The following is a 20,592-nucleotide window of genomic DNA, read 5'->3' on the forward strand; positions in this document are numbered from 1 at the left end:
CCTTCGTCGACGACCAGAATCGAAGACTTCGAAGTGGTAGAGAATCGCGCTGATGTGTAGCGCGATCAAAACAATACCGTCGAACTGGGTGAGGATTGCGCGCTGAAGGAAAATCGGTTCCAAACCGGAGCGCAGGAAACACATCCGAGCTCAATGGCGGAAAAAAACAATCTGGGGATGGAGCCGATGCCCATGCGCAATTTGGTCCTAAGGAGGAGTGACTTCCAAAGAACTTTTCAGGACAACAACAAACTGCAAACATCCGGGCCCAACACTAGGTGGCGATCTATGCACAGTGTGCAATCTGCAGCTCATATGCCTCGAACACAATATTATCTGGGCCAGAGTGTAGATTACTTCTTGACTTTGCTTATGGCTTGTGGGCACTTAAAGGAAATGGAGAAAAGCTGTAAACAAATATCTAAGACACTTCCCTTCTGGGCTGAAGTCCAACTGCACGTGCCTGCGGGCCATCATTTCTTGTTTAACTGAGTAACAAGAAGGTCCAGTTGAGAATGAAACTATCACCTGAAGATTGCATGACGTTGATCGAAATGCAGGTCCCATTTGCAGCAGTCTTACACTCACCAGGTTGGATCATCTGCCCTGTAGGTGCTGAGGCTTCCAACATGTTTTGTGGAGAGGAATAAAGTTTTGTTGTCTGCCATATCCCACTGTTCCTGTGCCTCTTCGGGCAGGATGTACAAACTTCTTTGACCTTTTTGGTTGACATAAAACATTGAGATCATATTGCCTCCCCTTATTAACACTGTCTGTCCTTGTAGCTGAGGAAGGAAAGCTAGAAGTTTTCACTGTATTAGTCTCAACTCAATGGCATTGATGTGAAACATATTGTCCTCCTCTGATCACATGCATTCGTTGTCATGAGGGTTAATGGTTCCAGAGGCTGGAAGGGCAACCCCACTCGGACATTTTGAGTCATCAGTCACCAGAGAAGAACTTGCTTAAGACAGCAAATTATCCCTACCACACTGCCCAAATATCCCAATGCCTGTTGCCTTTGATGCTACAATTCTTGCTGAACAGGGCACATTCAAAGCGGGCAAAAAGAAATTAATGTTACGCAGGATGCCTAGGAGTACCCTGAGAATGAGAATATTTTTGGTTGGCTGTGAGTTAGCCTTGTTCTAGTTCAGGATAAACCCTAGGTGCCAAAACTATATCAGGCATGTATGTCTGTATATAAGTGGTTTATGTGCTTTATGTGCCTTTAACAGAGAGTCACCTAGGTAGGGGGAAAAGTGATGATCTTTCTTCCTCAAGCTGGAACTTGATGAATACTCTTTGGATGGATTGCAGCTAAAGGGAAGGCCTTGCATTGGTTACGTTGACCAGACACTGAAAGTCTAGGATGTTGTCAGGGATATTGTCAGTGCTTGGAATGAATTACTGTTTGAAAATACACATGCTGAATTGAATACTCATTTGTCCAGCAGGATATTGACCTCCATTAGAATGACCGTCATAAATGCCTGCTTTTCGAGGAACTTGTTGAACATTCTAATGGCCAGAAAGGGCCTCCAGTGGCATGTCATTTCCTTAATTAGATACAAAATCGGAAAAGGAACCTTTGGCTGCTCTGATTAACGGACTAATTCTGTTGTTACTTTAAGAAGCATAACGATAATTTCTTGCTCAGTTCTGCCAAACAAAAGTGTTTTTTTCTGCACTGGTTGTTTCTGCATGGATTCCACTACTTGAAACACCAATGAAATAGTAGTGACTTTTATCCATTCTGAAACAATGTCTGAGATCCTGCCACGACCATCTGGGATCGGGGGGTGGTTGGCAGCACTGAGATGTCAGACTTGTTTTGCAGTGTCTAAGGTGCCTCTTCAACCTCACATTGAACACCCACAGAACTCTTTTTACTGTCTCCTGATATCAAATAGCCCTGTTCATTTGATGTCTGTTTGGCCCTCATAGTAAGAGTACCCCCTCTAAAGGAATAGAGATCTGCCGTTACAGCCACAAAACAATGTTTGGAGTCTGTAACATAAAACACGTAAGAAAGAAGCACCCACTAGCCGGTGGAACCCTCATTTGAAAAGTCTAAATCTGTGATGATTATCACAGTAGAAGCATTTGTACCTTCACAGAGGATTGCCTTTGCCTCTCCATCGGCCCGCCTGCCTTCAGAAATAAAAAATATGAATGGGGAGATGTTCCGCATTTAGGGGCCGATTAGGATGGCGGACGGAAACGTGCTCCGTCCGCCGTGGAAGGTGTCAAGATACTCCGGACCTGGCCGCGGAAAAACCGCATTAGCGATTAGGATCAAATGTGACCGAAACGCCGTCCGCGGCGGACGGAGCACAACAATCCCCGTCCGCGGCGGTCGAAGTACAGCTGATTCCGCGGCATGCGGACGGAACCCACAAAACACCGACCGCCGCGTACGCACATGACCAGGAGAACAACAACCTCCCCCGCGATACCTGCGTACATTCCGTGTCCGCAATTAGGATAACTCCGCAAGTACCCCGGTAGTCACCGCGATCAACGTCCGCGGCGGTAGCAATGCAATGAGAAACGGGGCTCCACAGCGGAAGTCCAACATCCCTACAGTCATTCAAATGGCATACATACCGACAGAATCCATCACCAAACACAGCAAAATGGACGACAACCCACCTGACACAACTAAACCAAACACAAGACACAATTACCCACCCCCAAAAACTGCATAGACCACACCTGACAACACACCCGCCCATCACCTGACTGCCAATCAACATTCACACAGGGCCAACACACAGACTATAAATTGACTCCCACCCACTCCCGAAATCCTCTGCATCCCAGCATAGCTGACAGCAGGAGACAATACTTGACTTGACAAACAGCAAACTATTTGATTCAGACACATAACCCACACCCAAACACACCCTGCACACAAACACCCACCACACCACACCCAAAGACACCCTGCACACAAACACCCACCACACCACACCCAAACAGCACACACCAGCACCTCCGCACTCCACACAAACACACCCCCCGAGCACCATGGCACCCAAAAAAAATCCTAAATTCTCCGACACCGAGCTCAAGGTAATGGTGGAAGAGATCCTTCGTGTGGAACCCCACATCTTCGGGTCCCTCGTGCAGCAGACGAGCATAGCTCGGAAGAACAGCCTGTGGGACCGCATCGTGACCAGGGTCAATGCCTCCGGGAGCGTTCCGCGAACCAAGGCAGACATCCAGAGGCGGTGGCACGACCTGAAGACCCGGGTGAAGTCAATAAGAGCCAAGAACTACGTCCGGGCCCACCATACCGGCGGTGGAACCCCCCCGGAGCCCCTACCATACACCGAGTGGGAGGAGAGGGTGCTGACCATCCTGCACCCTGACACCCTCGATGGACTTCCTGATGGAGAAGAGGCTGGTAAGTACCAACCAACCACCACAAACACAACAACACGGTGTGGGCCACACAACTCTGAAGACACATCCCACATACCCCAGCCTTGCATGCAGTCCACATACTCACCAACCTCCAAAGCACTCCTACAGGCCCCCATGTCCATAGAGAGGGAGGTGGTGGTGGGTGGGGTGTGTGAGGGGTCACTAGTCCTACTTCCAACAGGCCCCCATGTCCATAGAGAGGGAGGTGGTGGTGGGTGGGGTGTGTGAGGGGTCACTAGTCCTACTTCCAACAGGCCCCCATGTCCATAGAGAGGGTGGTGGTGGTGGGTGGGGTGTGTGAGGGGTCGGAACTACAACTTCCAACAGGCCCCCATGTCCATAGAGAGGGAGGTGGTGGTGGGTGGGGTGTGTGAGGGGTCACTAGTCCTACTTCCAACAGGCCCCCATGTCCATAGAGAGGGTGGTGGTGGTGGGTGGGGTGTGTGAGGGGTCGGAACTACAACTTCCAACAGGCCCCCATGTCCATAGAGAGGGAGGTGGTGGTGGGTGGGGTGTGTGAGGGGTCACTAGTCCTACTTCCAACAGGCCCCCATGTCCATAGAGAGGGAGGTGGTGGTGGGTGGGGTGTGTGAGGGGTCACTAGTCCTACTTCCAACAGGCCCCCATGTCCATAGAGAGGGTGGTGGTGGTGGGTGGGGTGTGTGAGGGGTCGGAACTACAACTTCCAACAGGCCCCCATGTCCATAGAGAGGGAGGTGGTGGTGGGTGGGGTGTGTGAGGGGTCACTAGTCCTACTTCCAACAGGCCCCCATGTCCATAGAGAGGGTGGTGGTGGTGGGTGGGGTGTGTGAGGGGTCGGAACTACAACTTCCAACAGGCCCCCATGTCCATAGAGAGGGAGGTGGTGGTGGGTGGGGTGTGTGAGGGGTCACTAGTCCTACTTCCAACAGGCCCCCATGTCCATAGAGAGGGAGGTGGTGGTGGGTGGGGTGTGTGAGGGGTCACTAGTCCTACTTCCAACAGGCCCCCATGTCCATAGAGAGGGTGGTGGTGGTGGGTGGGGTGTGTGAGGGGTCGGAACTACAACTTCCAACAGGCCCCCATGTCCATAGAGAGGGAGGTGGTGGTGGGTGGGGTGTGTGAGGGGTCACTAGTCCTACTTCCAACAGGCCCCCATGTCCATAGAGAGGGAGGTGGTGGTGGGTGGGGTGTGTGAGGGGTCACTAGTCCTACTTCCAACAGGCCCCCATGTCCATAGAGAGGGTGGTGGTGGTGGGTGGGGTGTGTGAGGGGTCACTAGTCCTACTTCCAACAGGCCCCCATGTCCATAGAGAGGGTGGTGGTGGTGGGTGGGGTGTGTGAGGGGTCACTAGTCCTACTTCCAACAGGCCCCCATGTCCATAGAGAGGGTGGTGGTGGTGGGTGGGGTGTGTGAGGGGTCACTAGTCCTACTTCCAACAGGCCCCCATGTCCATAGAGAGGGAGGTGGTGGTGGGTGGGGTGTGTGAGGGGTCACTAGTCCTACTTCCAACAGGCCCCCATGTCCATAGAGAGGGTGGTGGTGGTGGGTGGGGTGTGTGAGGGGTCGGAACTACAACTTCCAACAGGCCCCCATGTCCATAGAGAGGGAGGTGGTGGTGGGTGGGGTGTGTGAGGGGTCACTAGTCCTACTTCCAACAGGCCCCCATGTCCATAGAGAGGGTGGTGGTGGTGGGTGGGGTGTGTGAGGGGTCACTAGTCCTACTTCCAACAGGCCCCCATGTCCATAGAGAGGGTGGTGGTGGTGGGTGGGGTGTGTGAGGGGTCACTAGTCCTACTTCCAACAGGCCCCCATGTCCATAGAGAGGGAGGTGGTGGTGGGTGGGGTGTGTGCCAATGCCGACTGAATTTCAACCATAAATACATGTACACGTATAGGCAACATTACTCATCATCACATTATTCTTTTGCAGGGGATCCCAATCTGAGTGCCGCCATTGACACCAGGCCTCCAGCATCCCCAAACTCCGAGCACTCATGGGACGATTGTGCAGCCAACTCCGGGGCAGAGGATGGTGCCGGATCGAGCAGCCAGCCAGGGACCTCTGGCACGCAGGTCACACCTGCAACTACAACGACTACGGGCACTGGCATCACAACAACACCGGCGACTCGGACCTGCACAGCTGCCTCCAGCACCACCTCCACCACCACCACTACTACCACCACTTCTGCCCCTGCCGCCCTGCCCAACCCCGCCGCCAACGCTGGGCCAGCGCCATCCCAGCCACGCAGGGAGACAGTCAGGCAACCCACCACTGCAAGGGCAGATCCTGCAGGCAGGAGCAGGGCGGAAAGAAGGGCTGAGGACACAACACTGATTGCTGTGCAACAGTGCCATGAAGCACTAGTCCGGGTGGAGGCGGGCTATGCACGTAGCCAGGAACATGCAGACCGGGCCCACCAGGACTTTGTGGACAACACCGCCATGTTGGGGGCCATCGAGAGGCGGCTTGGCCAACTGGTCGACATTTTCAGCGCCAGGGCATCCGCCAACACCACCCCCCCCCCCTCAAACACCGGCACCGGCCACAACACCGCCACCGCCTACTGCGCCCCTGGCGGCGGATGTGTTACCGAATCAGCCTGCGCCCCTAGCTGACCCCGTGCCGGCACAAAGACGGAGGGGCCGTCCGAGGCAGGAAGTGGCCGAGAGCAGTGTTGGAGCACATGACACACGCTCCAAGAGGAGCCGACAGTGACTCTTTGGAGTACCTCAGAAACCTGGAAAGTATCCGGACCCACCTGCCACAGGCCTGCTGCACTAGGCACACACCACCCTATGTGGTGTCTGCACGCCCATCTCATCTACCATTACCTTGGACTCTCACTCCCCCACCCCTTCACTCCTTTGTAAATATGCACCTACACCTATGCACAATCTGTAAATAAATACCACTTACTCACTCAATGATGTGTTGCCTCAATGTTTATTCACATGATTGCATCAGAAACAGACGTAACCAGGTTCAGGGATCCAACAGGTACAGAATAATGCCGCAACGGAGTGACCTAGGGAAACATAGAACCCGCAAACAGACGTTAGTAAACAGCATCACACTCATCCCAACTCACTGCAGTGCAACTTACAACAAACCACACACATCACTACACGAATGGCTGACACTACACACATCATGGAGAAGTGCATGTACTCATAAATGAAGACACACACACACATGCATACATCACATAACAAAACACATAGATGATCCCCAACACAATGACACCAGAGCAGCAAACCTACACAGGGCATACACAAGCAGCACAAGAGGGGCACACTTACAGTCAAGGGAAGTAGCGTGCTATGAGCTGGCGCCTCTGGTCCACACCTTCCTCCTCATCACTATCCTCATCAGTCGACATGGGTGGGTCGGGAGGGCGAGGAACTTGCTGTTCATCTGGGTCCAAGATCAGTGCAATGTTATTTCGCACAGCCAGGTTGTGGAGCATGCAGCAGGCCATCACAATCTTGCATACTTTGCCAGGTGCGTAAGGCAGGGCCCCTCCAGTCTTATCTAGGCACCGAAACCTAGACTTAAGCAGGCCAAATGTTCGTTCCACCACTCGACGTGTCCTACCATGGGCATCGTTATATCGCATTTCTCCTGCTGTGGTGGGATTGCGAATTGGACTCAGAAGCCAAGGCCTGTTTGGGTAAGCCGAGTCGCCTGTGTATGTGGGAATTAGAGAGAGACATCAGTACCTGAACATGTGGCCACACCAAGCCACCCAAATATCACTCCAGTCACCACAGCATACTCACCAACAAGCCAGGCTTGTGCCGGACGCAGATTTGCCATCAGTCGTGGGACTATGCTGCTCCGCATGATGTGGGTGTCATGTGCAGAGCCAGGAAATCTTGCACACACATGTGAGATAATGTTGTCGGCCTGGCACACCACCTGCACGTTAAGGGAGTGGAAGTGCTTCCGATTCCGAAACACCTGCTCACGTGCCCGTGGCGGGATGATCGCAATATGCGTGCCATCAATTGAACCCACAACGTGTGGAATGCCACCCAGTGCATAAAAGTCTGCCTTGACCGCTGCCAACTCTGCCGCCTGTGGAAAATGTATGTACTCATGCTTGTACAGCATCATGGCTGTCAGTACATCCTTGAGTACCGTGCTAAACATGGCCTGTGACATTCCCCCGGCATGTCCTATAGTGTACTGGAATGTTCCCGTAGCAAAAAAATGGAGTGCCGCCATCACCTTTTGGGTGGGTGAAATTGAGCCTGGATAAGTTCTCCGCGGCTGCAGGTGAGGAGACAACTTGTTCACAAGCTCCAGCAATCGACGTCGATCAAGCCTGAATTTCCGGACCACCTCCTCGTCCACCATGTCCTCCAGCACAGTATATGGGCGATGGACATTTTGAGCCCTCCTGTGTGGGAGTAAATGGAATGGAAGTCAATTCACATACAACGCATGTGTGTGCAACTCACTCACATGTCACCGCACTCTATCCAACATGTAATAGGCAGTGTTCGATTTGCTTATGTGTGACACCTCTGATTGTCACAACAACATGGATTGACGTAGCAATGTGCACCCACCAGCTACATGATGTGTTGCAACATGTCCAATGCACTCTGTTGCAACATCACTGCCAACAAGGCATGTGACATGACCCAAAAGTGACGGTCATTAGTGGCACACCGATGGGCATGGTATGGAAACCATGGGATAGAGCATGAAGTGTGGAGTCACGCAATCACGCACACAACCCTCAGCATGCAGCTGCAGACAATTAAACATAGTGCATCGTGCATCGTCAGCTGACATGCACTCATTGACGCCGCCATGGCGGTGCACTGCTTCCGCTGTTGACGTCTGGCCATACGCGGCCCGCGTTCAACATTCCAATTGTCTGCACGTGCTAGAGACCGGGACGGATGCATCATTTGCAACAAAGTTGTAAGAGTGGCGCCACCATGGCGGGGCACGTATTCGGCGGGGGAGGTGGAGGCCAATACAGCCATAAGCTGATGTGCATGCACATGCCAGTTCATGACCCCCTTACAGTGACATTGCATCAGGCAGCCTACACCGGCCGGCCCAGCTCTACCCACTACCGCCGTGCCAGGCCTAGCCCTTGACCGCCGTTGCGGCCGTGCCAACTACCGCCGCTTCAGGCCCCCTCCACTACCGCCGTGCCAGACCTAGCCCTTGACCGCCGTTGCGGCCGTGCCAACTACCGCCGCTTCAGGCCCCCTCCACTACCGCCGTGCCAGACCTAGCCCTTGACCGCCGTTGCGGCAGTGCCAACTACCGCCGCTTCAGGCCCCCTCCACTACCGCCGTGCCAGTCCTAGCCCTTGACCGCCGTTGCGGCCGTGCCAACTACCGCCGCTTCAGGCCCCCTCCACTACCGCCGTGCCCTGGCGGCCCTGGCACGGCGGTCATGGGCCTAGGTCTGGCACGGCGGTAGTGGAGGGGGCCTGAAGCGGCGGTAGTTGGCACGGCCGCAACGGCGGTCAAGGGCTAGGTCTGGCACGGCGGTAGTGGAGGGGGCCTGAAGCGGCGGTAGTTGGCACGGCCGCAACGGCGGTCAAGGGCTAGGCCTGGCACGGCGGTAGTGGGTAGAGCTGGGCCGGCCGGTGTAGGCTGCCTGATGCAATGTCACTGTAAGGGGGTCATGAACTGGCATGTGCATGCACATCAGCTTATGGCTGTATTGGCCTCCACCTCCCCCGCCGAATACGTGCCCCGCCATGGTGGCGCCACTCTTACAACTTTGTTGCAAATGATGCTTCCGTCCCGGTCTCTAGCACGTGCAGTTGCCGGTGTGTGAGCGTGACGGTCTGTGCAAGTGCAGCCAATGGGAGGTGTGGACATGGGCCACGGTTGGCCAATTGCAAGTACCGTATGGTGTTCACCGCAACACCAGGGCCAATCATTGGCCAAATTCCAAACACGCTCTCACGGCGGACCAATGGCTGGCGCCGTATGCCACTGACATGGCCACTGGGCCCTATATATGTGTGATGTGCAAAAGCAAACTTTCTACGATGACCACCGACTGCTGCCTGTGACCATCACCTCCACCTGCTGCTGCGGAGCTGACCACCGACTGCTGCCTGTGACCATCACCTCCACCTGCTGCTGCGGAGCTGACCACCGACTGCCGCTCTAGTGCCATACTCCGTGACCTTGCCATGTCGAGAGTCAAAGAGGTCCGGTCTCGTCCCTTCACCGCCGCGGAGCTGGATGTCCTCGTGGACGCTGTGCTCCGCAACTACGGACGCCTGTATGGCGCACCCGGACAGGCGGTAAGTGCAGTGGGGGATAAGTTGTAGTGCATGAGGTGTCAAATGGCACCTGGGCTCTGGAAACTTGGCGGTGTGATGTGTGACCAACTAAAGAATCGATATGTGCATGGCTGCTGAGAGTAATGTGTTGCTCCTATCTGTGTGACTGGCCAACTGTCCACTGACTTCCACCCTTTTGTCTCCCATCATGGTAGGTAAAGCTGCACCTTCGCAAGGACGTGTGGAGGAGCATTGCACGTGAAGTACGAGCAGCGGGGGTGTGCAATAGACGACATACACACTGCCACAAACGCTGGGACGACATTTCCAGACTGAGCAAGAATGTAGCGGAAGTGACACTAGGGCTGATTCCACGGACGGCACGTCTGGCCCGACGCTCAATGACCCCTCTCATGCACCGTATCATAGCTGTGACGCATCCTGACCTGTCCGAGCGGTTGCGTGTGGATGAACATCAACGTGGCGGTAAGCTTACTGTCAGTGTATGTTGCTTGTGAGTGCAATGCATGTATGGTTGCGCACACACATTAGGGTCTTCCGTCTATCGTGAGTCTATTTCCAATGGCATGTTGGTGACATTGCCACAGTTAACTTTGCACTTGCACATGCGGAATGTTGAGCCGCCACCTGCTAAGCTGTTCAGTTGTCATGCACATGCTGTAGTGCTCCGTCACCCCTTGCCAACACTTGTGTGCTGATGTAGTTCCTCATGCCCAGTGTGCATGCTGTACATGTATTACGGCCAACGCCACAGAATTCCTGTGAGGATGACTGCTTGGGGTGGGCTGTGTGCAGGTTGGGGGATCGATGGACAGTGTCATCAGTGGCTTTAGGGATTCCGCAGCAGTACTGTACGTGTGTGTGCCCATTACTTACACCCATTTCCTGTGCTTTTCAGCATTGGCAGAGGGCACTCAGCCACATACGGCGGAGATTACAGAAGGCAATGCATCCGGATCAGACGTCGCGCACACGCAGACTGACACCGAAGGGGCCAGCGGCGGAGAGGGGGACAGGACCGTCCCGGAGGACTCGCATGTGGAGACAACATTGTCATCATCTTCCGACAGTGTTGGTGAGTCAGCACTGTTGTCACAGACTGGGAGTGGGCAACCAACACCTTCGGTCGGGACACAGCACACAGGGCCCACCCTGCCGGCAACTGCACCATGTACTGTACGTGCACGCAGGAGTAGGGGGAGCAGAGTGGCGTTCGGTGTCGGCACCGCTGCCCCAGCCTCGGTGACCCAAAATTCTCTTTGTGCAGAGGCTGTTGATCTGCTGCGACAGCTGTGTGTGGGCCAGACAAATATGATTAATGCATTCCAAGACCACGATAGGAAGTTGGGGCAGGTGGTGGCATTCATGGAAGGTATGCATGGTGATCTGGCTGGTGTACACAGGACACTGCAGTCATTGTCTAACAGTGTGTCGTCTGCCATTGTACAGTCGCACGGACTGGGTGGTACTTCTGTTCCGCCATCTACAACTCTGGATGTGTCAGGGGGGAGTGAATTTTCTGACCAGGACTCCAATACAGGTTATTGCACTAGAAGCAGCGTCAGCCAGCACGTCAAGGCACGGAGGCCTCAGACCCCATCCCCTAGGTCAGGTAACTCTGTTCACAAGGGCAACGTCAGATATAGTGGAGTACACACACGTGAGGCAAAAGAGGGGTTGGGTGTAATGGCTACACATGCTGCACAGCCATCCCACACACAAGGTACTACCAGGCCAAGACTCACTCCCGCTTCCATTGACACTACCCTGTACGAGGACAGTGAGAAGACGAATACATCTCTTGAGGGCTCGCATACTCCCAGTACCAGGGACACTAGGAAGGAAGGTGCCACTCCCAAGGGCAGGGAAAGCAGGAAGGATGTAGGCACTCCCAAGGGCAGGGACAGCAGGAAGGATGTAGGCACTCCCAAGGGCAGGGAGACTACGAAGGAAGGTGCCACTCCCAAGGCCAGGGAAAGCAGGAAGGATGTAGGCACTCCCAAGGGCAGGGAGACTACGAAGGAAGGTGCCACTCCCAAGGCCAGGGAAAGCAGGAAGGATGTAGGCACTCCCAAGGCCAGGGAAAGCAGGAAGGATGTAGGCACTCCCAAGGCCAGGGAAAGCAGGAAGGATGTAGGCACTCCCAAGGCCAGGGAGACTACGAAGGAAGGAGCCACTCCCAAGGGCAGGGACAAGAATAGTCACAAGACAAACGCACCTAAGAGGAGCACGGACAGTTCCAGGGGCAGGGACACACACGGGCAGAAGGGGTGTCCAGCTGATATGCACACCACAGACGACAAGTCTGCTGCCTGCAAGAGGGCACCATCCAGGGAACAGGGCAAGTCCACAGAGTACAGTACTCCTACGGAAATGGAACATCCAAGGCCCAAGGACTCGCCCATGAATAGTGGCGCTGTCAGGGACAGGCATACATCACCCATAGTTGCTCTGAGACAGCTGTTTTCTGGCAAACGGAATACAGAAGACTCAGCAGTGGAGTCACCCCTTACATCCACTCCCATCATGGCCCGTCAGGGACGGATGCAGGTGGACCCTGTCGTGGCATCCCCCATGACACATGTTGCAGAGGCCACAAGGCAGCCACACAGCAAACGACAAGCAGGCTCCAGCACGTCCCCAGAGACCATTCCCCCCCCAGCACATGCACCTCCCATGGTGGGTGAAATTGCTTCTCAGTCCGGTCGACTTGTGGTTCCTGTCCTGTCCAGGGTGCAGGCACATGTCCAAAAGAAGCGTAGACACACAGCATTGACACATGCCCAATCCGATATCGGCCAATTGCAACTATCCCCCGCTCCCAGAGCCACCCTGCCTCCTGGACCATACAGTCCTGTGGCTCATCATTTCAGTGGTCACAGTGGCGCTGGTGCAGTTGACTCGCATGTGTCTGTTAGTGGCAGGGTATCCGTCGAGACAAATCCTGTATCAGGTGCTGGCAGTGTATCTGGGTCTATGGGCCATGTGTCAGTAACTCGGGCTGTGTCGGTGTGTCACACTCCTGTATCAGGTGCTGGCAGTGTATCTGGGTCTATAGGCCATGTGTCAGTAACTCGGGCTGTGTCGGTGTGTCACACTCCTGTATCAGGTGCTGGCAGTGTATCTGGGTCTATAGGCCATGTGTCAGTAACTCGGGCTGTGTCGGTGTGTCACACTCCTGTATCAGGTGCTGGCAGTGTATCTGGGTCTGTGGCTCACGTGTCAGTCACTACATCTGTGGCTGTGTGTCACACTCCGGTTTCTGGTGCTGCCAGTGTGTCCGATGCGGGTACTTCACGCAATCCACCTGATAGTGTGCTGTAAGTTGCTGTACTGTGCCCTGTGATGTAGCTGCTCTGGTGTCCACACTGCCCTGTTGCTGTTCTGATACTGCATTGTGCCCTCTGATGTACCTGCTCTGGTGTCCACACTGCCCTGTTGCTGTTCTGATACTGATGTATGCCCTGTGATGTACCTGCTCTGGTGTCCACACTGCCCTGTTGCTGTTCTGATACTGCATTGTGCCCTCTCATGTACTGCCTCTGATGTAGCTGCTCTGGTGTCCACACTGCCCTGTTGCTATTCTGATACTGCATTGTGCCCTCTGATGTACCTGCTCTGGTGTCCACACTGCCCTGTTGCTGTTCTGATACTGATGTATGCCCTGTGATGTACCTGCTCTGGTGTCCACACTGCCCTGTTGCTGTTCTGATACTGCATTGTGCCCTCTCATGTACTGCCTCTGATGTAGCTGCTCTGGTGTCCACACTGCCCTGTTGCTGTTCTGATACTGCATTGTGCCCTCTGATGTACCTGCTCTGGTGTCCACACTGCCCTGTTGCTGTTCTGATACTGATGTATGCCCTGTGATGTACCTGCTCTGGTGTCCACACTGCCCTGTTGCTGTTCTGATACTGCATTGTGCCCTCTCATGTACTGCCTCTGATGGACGTTTTCAGTGCAATGGACTGTTGGTGCCCTTGGCCCCTCTCATGTACTGCCTCTGATGGACGTTTTCAGTGCAATGGACTGTTGGTGCCCTTGGCCCCTCTCATGTACTGCCTCTGATGGACGTTTTCAGTGCAATGGACTGTTGGTGCCCTTGGCCCCTCTCATGTACTGCCTCTGATGGACGTTTTCAGTGCAATGGACTGTTGGTGCCCTTGGCCCCTCTCATGTACTGCCTCTGATGGACGTTTTCAGTGCAATGGACTGTTGGTGCCCTTGGCCCCTCTCATGTACTGCCTCTGATGGACGTTTTCAGTGCAATGGACTGTTGGAGCACTTGGCCCCTCTCATGTACTGCCTCTGATGTACCTGCTCTGGTGTCCACACTGTCCTGTTGCTGTTCTGATACTGCATTGTGCCCTGTGATGTACCTGCTCTGGTGTCCACACTGCCCTGTTGCTGTTCTGATACTGCATTGTGCCCTCTCATGTACTGCCTCTGATGGACGTTTTCAGTGCAATGGACTGTTGGAGCACTTGGCCCCTCTCATGTACTGCCTCTGATGTACCTGCTCTGGTGTCCACACTGCCCTGTTGCTGTTCTGATACTGATGTATGCCCTCTGATGTACCTGCTCTGGTGTCCACACTGCCCTGTTGCTGTTCTGATACTGCATTGTGCCCTCTCATGTACTGCCTCTGATGGACGTTTTCAGTGCAATGGACTGTTGGAGCACTTGGCCCCTCTCATGTACTGCCTCTGATGTACCTGCTCTGGTGTCCACACTGCCCTGTTGCTGTTCTGATACTGATGTATGCCCTCTGATGTACCTGCTCTGGTGTCCACACTGCCCTGTTGCTGTTCTGATACTGATGTATGCCCTGTGATGTACCTGCTCTGGTGTCCACACTGCCCTGTTGCTGTTCTGATACTGCATTGTGCCCTCTCATGTACTGCCTCTGATGTACCTGCTCTGGTGTCCACACTGCCCTGTTGCTGTTCTGATACTGCATTGTGCCCTGTGATGTACCTGCTCTGGTGTCCACACTGCCCTGTCGCTGTTCTGATACTGATGTATGCCCTCTGATGTACCTGCTCTGGTGTCCACTATGGGCATGCTCCATTCTAGACTGTGACTTTGCTCCGAATCAGCGTAAATAAAATAGCGATTCATGTGTCGTGCTTTGTCAGAGTCATTCTTGCGTGTGTGATGCTGGTGTGGATTGGTATTTTCTTGGGGGCGGTGGGTTCTGCTCAGGACCCAAGTCCTGCAACAAGAAGTGGGGTGACGCAGAAATCACGACAGGAAGTGATAGGGTGGCTTCCACTCAGTAGCAGTTTATAGTTATCATGCTCCCTGTTGAATTAGTGGGGGGACGCCGTCCACCCGCGTGGTACCCCGACTTGAGCCCTGGTTGTGCTACGTGTCACTCTCCCCTACCTGGGTCACGGCCCTTGGAGGCGTTGCCGTACACAGGCATTTGTGCATTTTGGGACATGTCACTCCCCCCTCCCTACGTCACCGCCCTGGCCGGTACTCCTCTCCAGACAGCGAATGCTTAGGTGCCTACCTGCGTCGTCGTCGATGGTGGGCCAAGACGAGGACGTACTGGATCGCGTAGAGTATCGGGTAAGCCTGTAGTGCAGGGTCCATGTCGGCGTGCGGCTCGTGGTGGGTATGGTCGCTGTGGAGCATCCGCCGTGTTCAGGCAGGTTGTTTATCCGCCGCGCTTTTATGTGTGTTTTCCGCCATCTTGATTTGGAGGACGGTCCTAGTCGTCAGTCCGTACGGCGGAGTCTCTGGAAAGGTTACGTCCGCTGCGTGGTTGGGTGTGGTGGTGCGGCGGACCGTGTTCTACCGCCGCGGACGGAATTTGCCACGTATTTCGTATCCTGATTTGGCGGACGGAGTGTCCGCGACGGGCGCACGGAAAATAGGCCTGTTCCGCATACTCAGGGTATGCGGAGGCACTTCCGTCCGCCATCCTAATGACCCCCTTAATGACTGCATCTGCCCAGTGACAGCCAAAGGATTCTCAAACTTGACTGACAGCAGTGGGGGAATTCTCTCTAATTAATTGAGTATTGAATGACCTGCCATCTGTCTGGCAGTGCTGAGCTTGGAGTGCTAAAATTGCATTAACGACACAGATCTACCTCCATGATAATTGACCCTGACTTTGGGAGGCCTTTGCGGCATGTTGGGGTATTGTCTGGGGCTCAAAACTTCTTCTCTAGGTGATGAGCAGCATCATTGCTGAGTCCTTCACGACCCCTTTCCCTTCCATCCTCAAATGGGAACAAATGTGATCGATTCCGGAGGTTGCACTTTCAAATCTTACGGAAAACACTTTTCTCTCCAGAAATCACAGGCAAGGAATAATAGTAGTAGGCTGTATCATTGTATGAAATCTCATAATATTACCATGAGAAGAGTCAACCTGAAGTGGCATCTTCTAATACTCCTGGAGAACCATGTAGTATCATCACTCCGCCTTAATATTGTTGTCCTCGTCCTCATTCACCTCTTCTACCCATCGGACACCATCCCTCTCTTCTTCATTGTATTCTGCATTCTTTCTCCTCTCCTTGTCATAGAATATGTCCATCATATGCAGTGGAGACTGCAGAAAATCCACTGGAACGAGGACCAGTGAAGGTTTGGTGTTATAGTCTTGGGTTGTGGAGAGACAGATAGTTACCAGTCCTGCTGCTGATGGGTAGCATAATGAGATCTATAACTAAAAAAATGAGGTAGATGTTCTCCTACTCCTGCCTATTCTTGCCACCCTGATTGCAAATATTGAACATTGTCTGTCTAAAGTTTGGACAGCTTCAGACTGGTGTTCATGCTTGCCAATCTCCATTTCTTCTTCTGTATCCAGAATCTGGGCAATGTAGCTGATTTGTAATCTTTTTGTCAAACTCAGAGGTAGCTGCATGGCACCGGCAGCACTGGGAGAGGATGGATCTAGTATCTGAAGGATGATGTCGGGACTGAGCTTTCTCTATTGTCATCAACACAAACAACTTCACAACTCAACAAGAACGCCGTAATGATAAAGGACTATGGGACTCCCACTGATGAGATGAGGTTCAGAGTTATCAGCAGCAGATCATGAACTGGGGCTCGAAATAAGCGGGTTGTTGACGAGTACAATACCAACTGATAGACCGCTGCTAAATGAGAAATTGTTGTTGATGATGCACCTTTACTTGATGTGGGCAGGATTGAGGTCATGGCTTTAGACTTCTTAGGTGCTGACGGAGGTCTCCTTGTATCAACAATTTCCTGCAACAAAGTTGGTAAAACCTCCCAGAACTATATTTATTCCTCATTTTTTGTGGGACCGAAGGTTTTTTTTCTTTTGATTTTTTTTTTCTTTTGTTTTTTTTTAAATAATTTGTGGGCACAACAATCAAGGAGATGAGGATTTTTGTCATAAGAAGCCAAAGAAAGTGAGCACCTCTTTTAAAAATTCCAGTCTAGGCAACACTTAAAGATTAGGTGGTAGGGGTTGCACTTTAAAGAAATCATCCCCCAATGAGAGGGTCCGTTTACTAAGATCTTGAAAGTACAAGGCCAGACATCTATCTCCACATAAAATAGCCCTGGCAGAGAACGCCTTGCAAAAATGTCATATTTTGATGCCTTGTGGTGGGATGAAATGAGTCAATAAACTAAGTTCGGGTCATTGGTCAAAAGGACAAGTGGAACAGCAATTAAAAAGGGACTTCTTCCCCCTCGGCGAAGTGTCAGTCACGGTGCAAAGCAAGGTCTCCCCTACTCCAAAATTACAGGGTAAAACCTGAACCTGGTAGTTTTAACCCTCGGGAAAAAAAAGCCTGTAATTGAAGGGGCAGCTCTTATCTATAAAGCAGGTAGAGCATGTCTTTCGCCAGGGACTCCAGTACACTTGTTGTGATACGGAAAACTGTGCTATGATGAGCTCTAGAGTGATGGGAGTGCACAGTACTTTTAACTCAGTGGCTGGAGTTTTGACCGTTTGCAATTAGAGTGAAGAGGCGGCAGACCCGAGAGCAGAGGACGGCCCGGGACCAGGGTTCGATTCCAGGCGCGGCAGGTTTCTGGACCAGGGTCAGCGGACTCGATAATTCTCTCGCCTCGGTGCCCACTCTGATCAGCGATCACACTCGGCAACTCTGGGCATTAGCTTGCCTCATCTTCACTAACGGCCCCACCAGACCGCCGGGGATGCCTGGTCTCACCCTGGAGATACCCATTAAGGGACCATCTCTCAGGGAAGCCAGGAAGGGTTTCGCAGCGGTCGAAGTGCCTTGGGACCCTACGGGTAAGTAGTGCGCTATATAAATGCCTATACATTTACATACATACATACATTTACAATGTCCTACTGAATAATTGTCAGTCTTTTGTCTATGTGCAAATTACCGGCGCTGGCTAGCCTGATCAAAGGAAGTGTCTCGGGCATCTTAATCTAGCCAAGATCTAATTCTGGAGGGGTAGATGGTATACGCAATCTCCATTTTTAAAAAGCAGAAAACACACATTGACGCACTAATAAAGCAAATAACTGTCTTTCGTATTAAGTGAATTAATCAGAAGTGGGAACACTATCATGTTTGCTACTCAGTCATAATATGAAAATGAGGGACTGCAAGGTGCACCACTGAGTATACTACGATAAACTGGTGTTTTAAATATTGTTCTACCTAAATATCATTCCCAGAATATAGACTGGCACAATATCAGAAAAGTAAGCATATTTAAGTATCTGTTTACTATTCTTAACTCCACATCTAAGTACTTTAACACTATGGGACTAATTCACAAACTGTACTTTGTAGTACGTTTTGTGCGGAGTTTTTTTGCCTTCGCACTACCTTTTTACCTATTCTTACGTGTGTGGAGTTCTACTGAAAGTAGTACACTTACTCAAAAGTGTAAGTTACCTTTGTGAATCAGGCCCTATATATCTTCAAGTTACATAAACGTATCGTTAATAAAGGAAAATCTATAACATATACTTGTCACAATATTGTATTTACTATTCAATGTTATGGATACAAAATATTTGTAGTACAGTATTTTTGTTGATGATATTCTGATATACAATTACTATTTGTGGTTAGAAATAAAAACAATAGAACTGAGGATGAACGCAGTAGTTAAGTGCTAACATTTGTACATTACACTATCCGGAGTAAGTACAACAGCTGACTACTTCAAAAGTCGAGATAGGCCCACTTTTTTTTAAAAAAGCAGTCAGTCTGATCTAGGCTGATCAACCACAAGATTATTTACATATTGAATTCAGGAATACAGTAAAATGGTTTGGGGTAGGCATCAGGCAGATAATCCTTTTGGGATAAATAATACATTATGTCACAACTGAGATTCCTGATGCCAAGATACAGACCCTAGTAACCCACTCTTTTGGTTTTTTACTACAGGTAAAGAGACCTTTATTGAAGGATGGCACTTGTATTCAGATCTTTGGGTCCTGGGACCGTGATGTGATGTCCTTGTTCTTCAAATGGATGATGGAATGGAAGATACACGTGTACTCAGTGAACCTGGAGTGTGCACAGATATACAGTAGAACAATAAATATGTGAACACTATTCGCAGCTTACCCAGCACTGACGGATGCCTACTGCCAGAGAGATTTGCATAATATTGCCTCAGGAGGGGTGAGGGCGGATCCCCATTTGTGATCACGCCCAGTGATGGATTAAGGGATGGGGTGCATAGGCAAACCTTGAAGACAAACTCTGCAGGATGGCCACACAGGGCATCAGCAGCTCCCACCCAGTGTGTTAGCCACACTGAAAGAATCTTTGTCCAACTAAATGTCTCTCTGTAGGACAGAGAAGTCAGACATCTGCCCAGCTAGAATGAGGTTTCTATATTGAATGGGTCCAAATTCTGGAACAAAGAGGAAGCATAGATGTGTGTCACTCAAGAGTAACTAACGAGATATACTTGGCCATCTCCATCAACCCCATAAACATTCAGCAGTACTGTGGGTAGGGCGCTAGGAGTTCCCAGGTGCCCCCATCCCCCCACACACACACAAACCTTGAATCTTTTAGGATGGCACAGAGAGATCTTCTGGGGAGTAGAATATACCAAAAGCCAACATCCACTTCTCACGGCCCAGGTAGCTTATGCCATGATATGTGCCTTATATCTGCATACTTAACACACAGCTTTAGGTGCTTGTGCAACCATGTTTACACTTTAGAAAATACATGTCTTTTGTATACTATTGCTTGATTCCTGTAAAGCGCTCTGATACCCTAAAGGGTCAAGTTCGCGCTGTATAAACTCTAATTAACTAAAAGTACATATATACATTAAAGGAGGGAGAGGGTGGAAAGCCGTGCATGTCTAGCCAACTCCTTTGGCTACCAAGGGTTTTTGGCCCTGTTGTGTGGGTAGGTCACTTCACTTATCCCTTGCTCTGTGTTTATTTTGACATGTGTGTTTAACTAAAAGACCTCACAGTATTAGAATGCTCCTTCCCCTCTCCTCAACTCTGGCAACTAACCCCATGAATGTGCACCTCCTTAAAGTTACCCAGTGTTTGTTGTATACCTTAATGTACAGTGAAGTCTATACATCTTCCGCATTGTGTAACAGTTTACATATTTACCGTTTTGAATGATTAAACTTAGTTTTGTAGAATTCACTAGACTATCCTCATGTGCTGCACAATCTATGAAGCAAACACAAGGAGATGATGGACGAAGCAATGAATCTATGAAGCAGCAATATTTCTTGTGCCCTTTCCTTGTGCACCAACATTGATTATTTTGCGAGTGATCTTCCGAGACAAATACAATTTTAAATGCTTTGTCTGCTGGAAGTCTCAGATGGAACACACCTATATTTTTTTTGTTTGTTCGTCTCTTGTTTACTGCTTTATTTCTACGTAATGCCATCTGAAAA

The 20,592-nt window shown here is 51.5% G+C and overlaps 1 protein-coding gene across 1 annotated transcript in view; it reads left to right on the forward strand.

Moving 5' to 3' along the window:
• Positions 1–20,328, forward strand: part of PHETA2 (PH domain containing endocytic trafficking adaptor 2) — a 130,954-nt gene extending 110,626 nt beyond the window's left edge. The window contains exon 3 of the mRNA XM_086958465.1: positions 19,092–20,328. The gene's annotated coding sequence lies outside the window, so the exon portion shown is untranslated. The remainder of the gene's footprint in view (positions 1–19,091) is intronic.
• Positions 20,329–20,592: the final 264 nt, after the last annotated feature.

This window comes from Lissotriton vulgaris, chromosome 1_1, assembly GCF_964263255.1.
Source record: "Lissotriton vulgaris chromosome 1_1, aLisVul1.2, whole genome shotgun sequence".
NCBI lineage: Eukaryota > Metazoa > Chordata > Amphibia > Caudata > Salamandridae > Lissotriton > Lissotriton vulgaris.